Source organism: Coenobita brevimanus, chromosome 101, assembly GCF_032717465.1.
Source record: "Coenobita brevimanus isolate Jiangsu-jjx chromosome 101, ASM3271746v2, whole genome shotgun sequence".
In the NCBI taxonomy this organism is placed as follows: Eukaryota; Metazoa; Arthropoda; class Malacostraca; order Decapoda; family Coenobitidae; genus Coenobita; species Coenobita brevimanus.
This window is the reverse complement of record NC_137054.1, coordinates 34,112,771-34,127,096: the sequence shown is the minus strand read 5'-3', so window position 1 is coordinate 34,127,096 and position 14,326 is coordinate 34,112,771.

The window sequence follows — 14,326 nt, the reverse complement described above, 5'->3', positions numbered from 1 at the left end:
ACACACACACACACACACACACACACACACACACACACACACACACACACACACAAGCTGATTTTCGTGCAACGGTATAGAGCGAGGTGCAGAAAACGATACCATCCTTCCTCGAAGGACTGATAAGTAAATGAATACTGTAGGGAAAAATCTTACTTTCGCATTGAGTTTGTAAATGACTATCAAACATCTGAAATGAATCCAGCCATCTTGAAATGACCAAAATATAAAATTAGAGCAACACGTCCAAAAAGGAGTAACAGAGGCAGTTCTAACAATATATGGTTTCCATACTCACGCATATCTGAATATAATTATTTGGTGTTAGCACAAATACTTGAGCTGGCGCGACGAAAAAAATGTCAGCGATGCAATCAAAACCCTTCATTTCCTTCTGCATTATGATGGATTATTTGGATCACATCGTTCACATAAGCACTGGCAAGGCAGGACGATGCTTTGGTACTTTGTCATGACTGCTGCAAGATTATGTTATTCCTCTGTCCTTAAAAAAAAAAAAAAAAAAAAAAAGAAAGAAAGAAAAGCTTTGGACAATAATCATGAACTAACTTTCAATTTCTACACAATACATATACGAGTATCCTGGGTACAGCAACATTACTGCATTTATTTAGCCAAGAGGGAGGAGCTAAGACAGTTATGACCTTCTCCCACATACTTTTGCTGATCCAATAATATATCTGTCTGCCTGTCTGTCTGTCTGTCTGTCTGTCTCTGTATATATATATATATATATATATATATATATATATATATATATATATATATATATATATATATATATATATATATATATATATATGTGTGTGTGTGTGTGTGTGTGTGTGATATCCTGGGGGAACTTTTTTTTTTTTCTCATTGGAGGAAAGTTCCAGTACCTGCTCTTGGAGAACTATGAACGATTTTTCTTTTTTCTTTTTTCTGAAATACAACGTTGCTAAGCTTGAAATTTTGAGTTGATTTACCATGTCCGTTGTTTATCACCTGATTATTAGGTTAAATTCAGTTTCGGCTATAAGAAGGCATTTTAGCGACTTTATTATGAAGTACACTCCTGCTCAGCTTGAAATTTTGAGACAATTTCACATGTCCTTCTACATATCATGAAATAAAAGTATACAATATATGAGTAATTGAATATAATTTTATTTACTACAGTAATGGATCAGTCTCAATGTTAGTCATACTATCATGTTATTCGAGTATTTACACTTGTATATTCACCGATTATTTTTCTTTGTTACCCAATATACAGTATTTTACTCTTATTCATTAAATCGTTAGCTGATGAGATTACCATCCTCATTCTGTGTGGCCATTTATTGCATTTTATTTTATTCCCTGACACTGTATTTCACATGGACTTATTATCTTATTCATTTACCATTTGACTTTAACTTGCATATTTTCTTGTTGTCTTAGTATATCCTTATTATTACCTCGCGAATGGGGTTATGTTTTCGTCGGCGTTTTTTTTTTTTTCTTCTTCTCTGCTTGTTTGTTTCTTTGTCCGTCTGTCTGTTAGCAGGATTACTTAAAAAGTTAAGAACGGATTTTGATGAAATTTTGTGGGAGGATGGATCATGGACCAAGGAAGAAATAATTAAATTTGGGAATGGATCTGGATCTGGATCCTGAGTATTCCGCACAATACCTCCAAAAGTTCCAATTGAATTTTAATGAATTTTTTTGGCAAAGGTGAGCCATGTACCAAAAATGAATTGATAAAAAGTTCCGGGACGGATCCGGATCTGGATTTTGAGTCTATATCCACGGATCCGGGTCCTTGTAATGGCAATGACATTGGCGCTCTCTGAATGCTTTCTAGTTAGTACTGTGGCCACCTGCTATTCATATTATATCATCTTATTATTCAACTATATTATTTATAGTAATCTAGTAATTCTTATTTTTTCTATAATGTTTTGTTTAACCCGTCACGTCCCGAGGTTTTCCACACCTCCGACATCCCCCAGTCCCGAGGTATTTTCGATTTTTTTTTTTTTGGCTAAAACCTTCGCTTTTGGTGAGAAACATCGAAAATTCATAGAGAAATCGCTCACCTGAGGTTTAAAGTGCCCAATCCAGGTAGGAGTTCCTCCTTACCTGAGTGGGTTTTCTAACATGCTGGCACCAAAGAAAACGAGTTCTATGGGAGGGTAACTATTTTATCCACTCATAAACGGTATTTATTTATTTACTTGGTACGAATGTATATGTAGTATGACAGTATATTGGTTTTCAAGCAGTAATAAGGGCATTATAAGCATTGTTTCACTCACTAACTAATCACCATACCTGACCTATTTTTGCCACACTACCTGATCATTATTTCTGGCTGTTTCTTCTTCTAATGCTATGTAAACATTGTCCTCCACATTGTCATCGATTGGGGAATCACTCTGGCCCTGAATAACTTTATTAGCCAGGTCACTGGTAACAGGTCCTTTGCCAAGACAATGGCGTGAGGGGGGGAGGGGGGAGGTTATGCAGTGTAAGGCATTGTCCCTGCTTGGTATCTTGTACAGGAATAGAGCAAGGTGTCCCGTGTATACATACGAAAAATCACGTGCGAAAATTGAAAATTGTGCAAATTAGGTACCTTGCAATTGCACGACGTACTGGTACGTCGCCGGGACTGGCAAATGCAAATCGTGGTGACGTACCCATACGTCGTCGGGATGGGGCGGGTTAAATGATTGTCAGATTATGTAATATTCATAACAAATTCATTTTGCATGATAAGGCACTTGGAGTGCTATGTAACGTAAGAATGCTTTGGAATATTTTTCCTGTCTCAGAATTAGAACTGTTGCCACTAGGAGTACCCAGAAAACTCCAGTAACAAAGGAGATTATAAATGGACGGGGGAGAGAATAAGGGAGTTTCAGTCAGTTTTACTTGTGGCCTTGGCTTGTCAGTGTAGCTTTGGAAGTTGTTAAGCAGACGGTGTAATTATTTGGAAAATAAAGTCAACAAATGTAAGAAGCCTGTGTTATTACGAAGCCTGAGTTAATCTTGTGCACAGTGAAAGGCTGACCCAATTAAGAACAATTCACTGGGCAACATCCTTCTTTTACTGAACTACTGCTGTTGGAGCCTGTGGCAGTGAGGGATGAGGACATAACAAGTGGTGTTAGGAGCTGGGATAGAGAAGTGCTGCTGTGAGTCAAATCCTCGACATGGAGGCGAAAGGTGTACAGACGAGAAGCCAAGCTAGGAAAGAGGAAGTGTCTCTGGCTGCAATCATGAAGTTTCCACAAGCACAAAGTGAACACCTACAAGCATAAATGGAGGGACAAAAAGAACTCAGTGAACCACTAAAAGCACAAAGTGAAGGACAGAAAGAGTTCAAGAAAGAACTCAGTGAACAACTACAAGCACAAAGGGACGGACAGAAAGAACTCAATGAACAACTGCAATCACAAAGTGAAGGAGAGAAAAACTCAGAACAACTCCAAGCATAAAGTGAAAAACAGAAAGAACGATATAAATGGCTTCAAGAGACATTACAGGAGCAACAGGAGCTGCAACTAAGGATGCAATGACAGCTAGATGCTTTCATGCTGGAAATGATGGAAGAACAGGAAATAATTGAAGAAGGAAGTGTACACTGAGCTTCTACAGCAGAAGCATGAGGTGGGCAATAACGTGATAGAGTGCAAACAGCATGTAGACATCCAGCTGAAGATAATTAGTGAGAGAATAGAGGCTGTAGAGAAAACTTGCACTAGTGAGCCTCAGGTTAGTGTAGAGTGAGCATATGTTAAAAATGCACAGTATATGGTCAATCTCGACGAATCTCAAGCATCTAAAGGTAGCTTTACAGGGCTAAATAATCAGAATGTAGAGGTTTCAAGTCCTGGACTTAATTATGATGTCCCAGTTTTATGCTCCAACCCAGTGAAGTGCATAGCTATAATAGGTTCAAATTAAAAAGAAACCTCGGGAATTTCACGATAAAGTATCTTGGGAAGCTTACCATGTGCAGTTTGAGTTACTTGCTGACCAGAATGGTTGGGATAATAGGCAGAGACAGTGCAGCTTGCAACAAACCTCAAGGTTACCACAATGGAGATTCTTGGCCAAATGTCAGTGGAGGAAAGGAACAGCTATCAGTCCCCACTAGAAGTACTGGAGCACAGATATGGGACCATGTACCAGACTAAGGTTTGCAGAGCAAGATTCCCTTTGGCAGCTTGCTCATGACCTGGAGAATATGGTGCACAAGGCATTCTCTGGAGCAGTACATAATCTGTTGGCTCTTCTTCTGAGGGACCAGTTCATTGATGTTCGTGATAGTGCAGAGTTGAAAGTGTAAGTGAAGCAGGCACAAAAAAGAAGTATGCAAGAAGCACTAGCCAGGGCTCTGGAATATGAGTCCTATGTCAGGTCCAGTACTTCCAGTTTGCAGGCAGGACGTAGTGGAGGATACAAGGCATAAAAGGGGCAGGTATGTGAAGCAGAGAAATTTTAAGGAAGTTGCTGGTATTGTAAGAAGCCAGGACACAGGAAAGAGCACTGCTATAAGTTGAAGAGGGAACAGGAGAAAATCAGGGTAGGTTCCTGGTTCTGCTAGAAGCCAGGGCACAAGAAGAGTTGTTACAAATGGAAGAAGGAGCAAGAACAGAGCAGTGCAATGAAACCTATGATGGCAACAAAAGGTGTTGAACATGTGGTGAGGTGAGACACTTTAGTTTTGATTATCCAAATAAGAAAAGGGAGGATAAGAAGAAGGCTGCAAAAGACAAGAAAGAAGCAGAAAGCTAGTAAAGGCTGGTGTTAAGAGGCAAAAACCAGCTGGTTTTTCACAATTAGCCCCACCACTGAGGAAATGCAAGAATTCTTCAATTGACAGTGTGTGAGTAGCTGGAAGAATAGACAGCAAGAGGTGTTCCCAGGTGAATGATTCGTCCTCAGAGCAGACTTTTGTAAGGCCTGATATGTTCTGTCATCGGAATCTGCATGAGTTAAAAAAAAAATGAATGGTGTAACTGGGCACTGAGTAAAACTGAGGATATCCATGGATGTCTAGATTGAAATGGCAAAGCAAGAGGCTATGGTTCCAGTCTATGCGGCCAACATGGAGGCTCCTTGACTTGTTGGTCTGGACTATCTGATGTCCATGGGATGTGAGCTGGGCTTCTGTTCCATGAAGCTTAAGGTCTGAGGAAGGTTGGTTTCCATCACAACAGTGAAACATACCAGTTCTAGTGGTGAGGTGTGGGTGCTGTGCATTACCGTGATACCCCCAAGATAAGAACTACTGCTCCAGTGCTAGGTGAATGGCTCTTTTGACAGCTGTCTAGGGGTGGTGGAGCCTGTTGGACTGTGCAAGACGAAGGCCGAAGTGATGGTGGTGAGGACTTTGGTGGAAACAGTGGCAGGTGAAGTGCCAGTTGTGCTTTCCAGTTTCTCCCGTGAGACACAGAAGATCAACGAGGGAGAAATTGTGGGACTGTGCCAGACAGTGGACCCTGAGTGGCATCAGTGGAAGGCCTGTAAAAGTAGTTTAGTCAAAGAAGATGGGAATCTGCCAGACCACTTACAAGATCTGTTTTCAAGGAGTTGCCAGTGCCTGAATGACTCGCATGTGCTGCAATTAAGGCAACTGCTAGTGAAGTTTACTAACGACTTTTCCACCAGAGACCTTAACCTGGGATGCACAGATCTGCTAAAGCATTGTTCCGGCTCCTGGGATCACTGCCCGATTAAACAGCCTGCTTGGAGCATGGCGCCAGCTCAGTGGCAAGAAATGGAGAGGGTGATGGAGAATCTCCAAAGTTAAGGATTGATAGAAAAGTCCAGCAGTCCTTTGACATCAACATCTGTTCTGATATGGAAGAAGGATGGCTCTGTGAGGTGCTGTATGGAATTATCGAGCCCTAAATGAAGTGACAGTGAAGGATGTGTACCCCTTGCCAGGAATTGATGACTTACTGGATGCTCTGTCATGTGCCAAGTGGTTCTGTGCCATAGACGTGAGAGTAGGACATCACCAAGTCAAGGTTGCAGAGAAAGGTAAGAAGAAAACAGCCTTTTAGTACAGGTGGGGTTGATCCACCCCTCTGCCAAAGCCATTCAAGAACGTCCATCCCCTTAGCAGTGGGCAGTGCCAGAGCTGTTCCTAAACTGATTAGGATTTTAAAAACTGGCAAAAAATGAAATACTGAGAGAGGCTGGAAGTATTTACCAGGCATTCAGCTTTTTTGAATGTGGTGCATCATGGGAGACCATAATGAGTCACCCAGTGGGAGATATTGCAGAGGTGGGAGATATATACCAGAGGTCAAGCTTTGAATATGGCAGGTCATATGAGTCACCTAATGTGCATCCTGCCCCACCAGCACTGGGTCACCCAGTCCTAGGACACACTGGGAGTATCACCAGAGCATTTACTTCAGTATACCATGGCCAAATGGCAAAGGAAACCGCCAGGTCCCCTATGGAGTGAAAGAAGTCTATGGGATTTACTCATATATTTCATCGTATAGGCATGGTCATGATAGGGGCCTTAAGTCAACCTTCCTGGCTTGTGTGAGTACCAATTTGGACCTTTTTATGAGTATCGCATCAAACCTAATCTATCTAGTCTGTAAACAAAAATCGAAAATCAGTCGGCTTTGGAGGGGAGGGTCAATGTTGCTAAAGTCGCCGGCAGCGGGGGGGTTAAGGCAGTTGAAAGTGAGCAATTAGGCTTGTGTAATGTCCAGGCTACATTTGAGCACCTCGTGGATAAAGTACTGGAGGCCTTGCACTGGCAGACAGCTCTCATCTATCATGATAATGTCATTGTGTTTGGACAGACTTTTGGACAGGAATTGGAGAGGTTGTCAGAGGTGTTCAACAGGGTCCGAACAGCACACCTCAAGCTGAACCGTAAGAAGTGCTACTTGTTCCAAAAGGAAGTGAAGTACCTAGGACACATTGTAGGCAAGGGTGGTGTACATACTGATCTGGAGAAGGTGGTAGCTTTTAAAACCTGGTTGGCTCCAACTTGTGTGAAGGAGCTACAGAGTTTCATGCTGCCTACTATTGGCATTTTGTCAAGGACCCTGCAACGATAGCTGGTCCTCTGCACAAGTTGTTAGCAAAGAGGCGAGAGTTTATGTGGAGTGCAATGACTCAGAAGGCCTTTGAGGAATTCCAGCATGTGTTGGTAAGCACTCCTGTGTTGCCATACCCAGGTCAGAGTCAGCCATTCATCCTGTACTGTGTGATGCTAGTGACCATGGCATTTGAGGAGCCCTGTACAGAACCAGGATAACAAAGAGTATGTGGTGGTGCATTACAGCAAGAAGCTCAGCCCATCATAGCAGAACTGCTGTGAGACCCGTATGGAGCTCTTGGTAGTGAAGAGCCTTGACTTCTTCCATCCCTACTTGTATGGGTCGTACTTCACCATCAGGATGGACCATACAGCACTCAGGTGGATGAAGATATTAAAGAATCCAGAAGGACAACTGGCATGTTGGCTCAGGAAGTTGGACCAGGACAACTATGGGATGCTGCACCATCCTGGGTGGGTACATGGCAATGCTGACAGCTTGAGTCTTTGGCCTTGTGACCCTGTTTGCAAGCAGAGTAGTAGGAAAGAAGATTTTGGCCAGAAATGCAGCAGTACTGCAGTGACAGGGCCAGTGTTAGCTGAAGAAGACCTGAAGAGGATACAGATGGAGGATACAGATTTGCAACCAGTGCTAGAGCAGCTGCAGCAGAGTACAATATGGCCATTTTGGGAAGAGGTTTCCAGATTCAGTCCATCGACTGAGAGCTACTGGAGTCAGTGGGCCCTTCTTTGTTCGAACAATGGACTACTAGAGCATCAGTGGAAGGCACCCAATGACCTCATCAAGTATTGGCAACTGGTGGTTCCTAAGAAAATGAGGTCTGAGCTCTTAGAAGAGTCTCATAACTGGACCACTAGTGGGCATCTGGGAGTGAAGAAAATTCTAAGTTGGCGGCAACAGAGGTTCTACTGGACTGGCATGTGTCAGGTTGTTGAAGTGTGGTGTCGGGCCTGTGATAAATGCTGTGCCACGAGAGGACCCAAGACACGTGGCTGCGTCCCTCTTCAGCTGTACCAAGTAGGAGCATGTATGGAAAGAGTCGTAGTGGACATTGCTAGACCTCTGGCACTCACTGAATGAGGAAACTGGCATATATATGATGGAAAACAACTTTCCTCAAACCTTAAGCTTCATGGAACAGAAGCCCAGCTCACATCCTATGGACATCAGATAGTCCAGACCAACAAGTCAAGGAGCCTCCATGTCTGCCATATAGACTGGAAGCATAGCCTCTTGCTCAGCCACTTCAGTCTGGACATCCAAGAATATCCTCAGCTCTGCGCAGTGCCCAGTGGTATATATATGTGTTGGACTACTTCACAGGGTGGCCAGAAGCTTATGCCATAAACAATCAGACAGCCACAATTGTTGCTCAGGTGTTGGTTGACCAATTCTTCTGTCATTTTGGGATACCACAAGAGTTACATTCAGACCTGGGCAATAACTTCGGTCTGTTGTGTTCCGTGAGTGCTGGAAGTTACTGGGAATCAAGAAGACCAGGACGACCCTACTAAGACCAAAGTCAGATGGGATGATGAAGAAATTCAGCTGGACCCTGGGACAAGAACTGGCCATGTATTGAAGTGTGGAGAGGATCAAAGGAATGGGACCAGAAATTACTCGTATTGCTGATGGCATATCGGTCTGCATTCCATGAGTCTACCAGCGACACCCCTGCAAAACTGATGCTGGGCCACGAGTTACGATTACCAGTTGAACTGTTAATCAGAAGACCATCTGGTGAAGAGCTGCCTACAGACCCCTCCAACTATGCAAAGCATCTTCAAGAATGACTGGCTGAGTTACATCCTCAAGTTGAAAAGCTCTGAAGTTTTCAAGCAAAGTGAGGAAGCACAAGTATGATGCCAAGCAGGTGTGGTGACAAGGTTTGGCTGTACAATCCTCTGCAGAAGGGACAGTCACTGAGGTTGCAGAGTCCATGGGATGGACTGCCTGTCAAACATCATGTACTCTATTCGGGGAGGCAGGAAGTCTCGTCCAAAGGTGGTACATGTGAATCGTCTGTGACAATACCATGGGCCAGGACAGTACAACTGGGACATCCTCTAGAAATCGAGCACACCCACAGCCAATGATGTTGAGGAGGACCAAGGAGCAGAAACACAAAAGGATGGTGACAGTTTCCCAAGGAAATAAATGAATCAGGAAGAAGACCAAGTCATTCCAGGAAGAGTGCACTGTGTGATGGAGCAGGGATGTCGTCCGATGCAGTGTAGGAGAAAACGTGACAAGTTGATGGACTATTTTGTGTATAATCAAATGTTTTGTTTGGATTACGGATTATGTTTACGAATATTGTGTAGTTTTGTTGGGACGACAAAAGGACTAGGGAGGGGGTAGTGTTGAGAAGCTGGATTGCTAGGTGGGTGGTACTGGAAAATTCCAGATGGTTCGTGCATTTTTGGTTGCCAGTTAGAGATGTCAGGTAGCCCGTTTTTGTGGGCTGAGGTATTTTGTAAAGTCATGCATTATTTTTTTTTTGTTTCTCTCTATAATGTTTTGTTTAGATGATCGTTAAAATATGTAGTATTTATATTTAATTTCAATTTATATGATAAAACATATAGTCCTAAATAATGTAAGAAAGTCCTGAACTATTTTGTATCTGTGAATTGGAACTGTTGCTGCTAGGAACACCTAGAACAATCTAGTAACAAAAAAAGGTTATATAGGGATGGGGAAGAGAATAAAGGAGTTTCAGTCATTTTATTTGTGATTTTGTGAAGTTAGTGTAGCTCTGGATTTTTGAAGCAGACAGTGTGATTACGTGGAAAATAAAGACAACGAACGTGAGAAGCCTGTGTTATTACGAAGCCTACACTGAAAGGCTGACCCAATGAAGAACGATTTGCTGGGTGACATCTTTCCTTGAACTACTGCTGTTGGAGCCTGTGGCAGTGTGGGACGAGGACGTAACAGTAACTTGAAAAAAAATAAAAATAAAAGACCGCCATGCGGAATTAGAAATTATAAAAATTCCATAAAAAAATAAAAACATTATTCACAATCTTTTATGGTAAGGGAAAAATCACAGCAAACTCTTAATATTACCTTCAAGCCATAGTCCTTCGTAATCACGATGAAAAAAAATGACAATAGCCAGACGTCAGCATTGTTCAGCTGTGAACGTTTATAACTGGAGGTTTGAATGTCAATAGTTATCCAAGTGTCTTTCATAATGCCATGAACTCGTAGAGCGAAGACAAATGCATTGACCGTTATAACGGGATAATATATGTGGAAAGAAATAAGGATGCCAAAGCATAACACAGACATCAATTAATATAAATTATGTAGGAAGTGGTAAAACAAAAAAAGAGTACAAAAACGTAGTAAAAATAAAGAAAAAAAAGAGGGTAGAAAGAACATCCTCAACCATTAGCGATTAGTCAGTGAGCCATATTATCAGCTACTATGCGATTTACAATAGGAATATGAAGGCACAGCGCCAGGGGAATATAATAAAATGCAGTAGGAAGGAGGAACTCACGAAGCTTCACAGAAGGATCAACAAAGATATAACGGAAAGAAAACTAAACGACTTTAAACAGGATGAAGATGCTGCAGGAAAGAAAGAAGCCGGACAAAAGAAACAATAAAAAGAAAATAATGTAGTAGGATAGGATGAAACCAGAAGGCCAAAAGTGAACGTTACTGCCAACAAGAATAGGAGTCTGCAGTCAAGAAATAAAAGTATAATGGCAGAGAGGGGAATGAAATTCAGCTTGAAAAAAAAAAAAAGCTTAAAAGTAGAGTCAGTGACAAATATATAAGAAAATATATAGAAAAAATGCGCAGGAATGAGAGGCACGCAAAGCACAAGAGCCACACTCATATGAATACAAAAAAGGGGAAGATTGTAAAAAATATTGAAATAAGGTAACAGATGCACTAAGAGAAAAGGAAGGTAATAAAAATACAGTAGGCAGCAGGAAAATCTAAAGGCCAAAGTCGCCATTAACTAGGGCAAATGGAAATCGAAAATGTAGCAGAAGACAGCTTAAAAAAATACCAAGTTAATAACAACAACATAAAAAAAAAAAGTGGACAAAATACTGTCAGGTAAACAAACATACATGACGGGGACCACAATGGCACGAGAATCACAACGACAGGTTATCTCAACAAAAACTGGACGAAATATACAAGATGATAACCACAATGACAAGAGAACCAAAACGACAGGAACGACAATGACTGGGGAACAAGAACAAAAGGGAAGCAGTGATAAGAGAACCACAACAAGAGAATCATATAAATATTAGAACTTGAAAGTCAGGAAACCCACAACGTCATGAGAAATACAGAGTCAAGGGAGCCACGATGATATGGTACCATAACGACACGAGAACAACAACGACAGAGGACCCACAACGACGTGAAAACTTTACAGACTAGGGAAACGCAACACCAAGAGATGTAAAACAACATGAGATTTACAGCAAGATAACCACAACAAACAACCACAACGACAAGAAAACTATAAGAGAACAGCAACGAAGAACAGCCACAAAGACGAGAGCTACAGCAACTGAAGGGGAAGCAGCAGAATAAAAGCGGGGGGAGGGGGAGCGTAAAACCAGAAACGGCATGGGCTAGATAGTAGTCAGTGACTCCCGCTTGCTTGGCTCGTTCCGGTAAAATGAGGCAAAATGTGCAAGATATGAGAGGTGGGGAAAAAGAGGCAGACTGACAGGAGGAGGAAGGCTGGTTGGGGAGATGAGAAGGTGAGAGATCAGTGTTAGGGAGGGGTTTAGATTGGATGAGAAGAGGAGAGAAGGTACTACCGGATGGGGAAGGGAGTAGGGAAGAAGATGAATGGGGAGGAGGGAGGAAGGCTAGGATTGGATGTAGAGATTAGAATTGTCGGCTGAGTAGGAGATAATGGAGTGAGTGACGGCATGGGAGGAGACGGTGGAGGGTTGGGAAGAGCAGCAGAAATGAGGAAGGGACTAGCTGGGGAGGAGAGGTGGAAGGGTAGGGAAATATGGATGAAAGTTAAGAGTAGATGTAAAGTCATTTGGTTAGTTGGAAGGGGAGTGGGGAGGATGTGGGTGACTGTGAGGTCAATGAGCAACTGGATAGAGGTTAAAGGCTGGAACTGTGTGGGAAAGGGCAGAATGACTGCGTACGAATGATGGATAGGGGTGATTAGGATGGGAATGCAAGGAAAGGTAGGGATGACAACTAGGACTGGCTGGGAGGGGAACGTATGGTTGTGCAGGGATGAAAGACGGGGCTGGCTGGGTGGGGAAAACATGATTGGATATGCATGAAAGATAGGGCCGGCCGAGAGGTGAATGAGTGGTTGGGGTGGGGATAGAGGATAGTGCTGGAAAGAAGGGAGGGAGGGAGGGAGCGAACGTGGTGTTGTGTATCTGACTGGAGAGAGCAATATGGGTGGTTGGTGAGGGTAGGGAAGGCACGTAAAAGTTAAGGGAGAAGGGGAGAGGAAGGAAATTTACTGCGGATGCATTAAGTGTGATCCGTAATGGGCAAAGGAATAAGAAGAGGGGTGACGAGTAGAAGGGAAAGAAGAAAACTGGAGAGGAGGGGAGTAGAAAGGAGAGGAGGAGAGGGTAAGGGAAGGAGGGGGGGGAGGAGTGAGGGAGTCGGAAAGGGGAAGAAGTGAAAGTGCATAAAACTATGGTGAGCGAAGGGAGGTAAGAGTAGGGCAGGGGAGAGGAGAGGCAGGGTTGAGGATGAATAATTAAAGTCAGAGAGGTGAGGGGATGGGAAGGGGGATGTATAAGGAATGATCAGCGAAGCGGGAGGGGAGAGATACCATTTATTAATGTGTGTGTGTGTGTGTGTGTGTGTGAGTGGGTGTGAGTGTGCGTGTGTGTGTGTGTGTGTGTGTGTGTGTGTGTGTGTGTGTGTGTGTGTGTGTGTGTGTGTTTGTGTGTGTTTGTGTGTGTGTGAGAGACAGACAGACAAACAGACAGACAGACACGAAAGGAGAGATTTACCATTCACACGTCATCTTTGTGTTAGCAAGAGATATGAACATGGAAAAATTTTTATTTAAGGAAATAGAAAAAGATATATGTAGAAATTCTTCAGTTTTAGATGCTACCTGCAAACAACTGAGTTCACTTTATAGGTAGCCTCTCACAGGGAAAGGAAAAGAAGATATCACCATTCACTTGTTCAAAGCTATGACGTCTCTTTCATTTAAAGTTATGACAGCCAGACGATTTTATTCAGCTTATGACATGCCTCCCGCAGTGAAAGAAGTTGGGAACGAAGTCATACCAAGAACAATTTGGACGGATGAGAGTAGAAAGTTTTTTTTTTTTTTTTTAAATGCAAGGAAGAAGGAACCAAAGGCCAGGAGCCCGCAAAACGTTCCTTCCAAGAAAAGAGAAAAAGAGAGAGCCAAATTCAGGATCCGTTCATTTCAAGATGCCTGGACACACTGCGATCGAAAGACTGGAGATCATAGGAAGTAGGAAGTACAGACACAGACAGTTCCAGAGCTGACCTGTTGCATAAATAAAGGACTGGAAGTATCGGTTAACTCCTGCATTAGAGAGTTGGACAGAAAAGGGATGAGAGTTTATTACTAAACGGGTGCTATGCGCCCGTCGTTGAGGTGCAGGGATGCAACCAGACAGCTCAGAGGAGCAGTGACCACTAAAGTAAAGATGCAACTGTGCGGCAAAGAGACAGAGGTTGAAGGGAGCCAGTAAGAGGAGAAGAGTTAATGAGATAAGAAGCCTTTGACTCCACTCTATTGAGAAAAGCTGTATGTGGGGAGCCTCCCCACAAATGAGGGTTGTACTCTACACAGGGGCGAATAAATCCCGTGTATAAAGTCAATAACTGCGCAGGGGTAAAGAAGGTACAGAGTCGGTTTAGCACACCTAATCTCTTGGAAACAGATTTTACAGATGCACTATGATCTCTCCAAGATAAGTCCCGAGTGAATGAAACCCCAAGCATGTTCAAGGATGATGCAAGATTGAGCTGGATACTATTAAACATTAGTGGGTACTCCTGTGGAAGATTTTGTTGGGTTGATATGTGTAAAAACTGAGTCTTTGATGCATTAAATACAAAAAGGTTATTTTTACCCCAGTCAGAGATACAAGCCGAGTCGGACATTAGGTGTGCCACAGCCTCATCCCTTGTTTGTTGAAGTAACTGCAGAGATGGATCTTGTGGGAACCAAATGGAAAGGTGAAGGGTGGAATCATCAGCATACAAGTGGA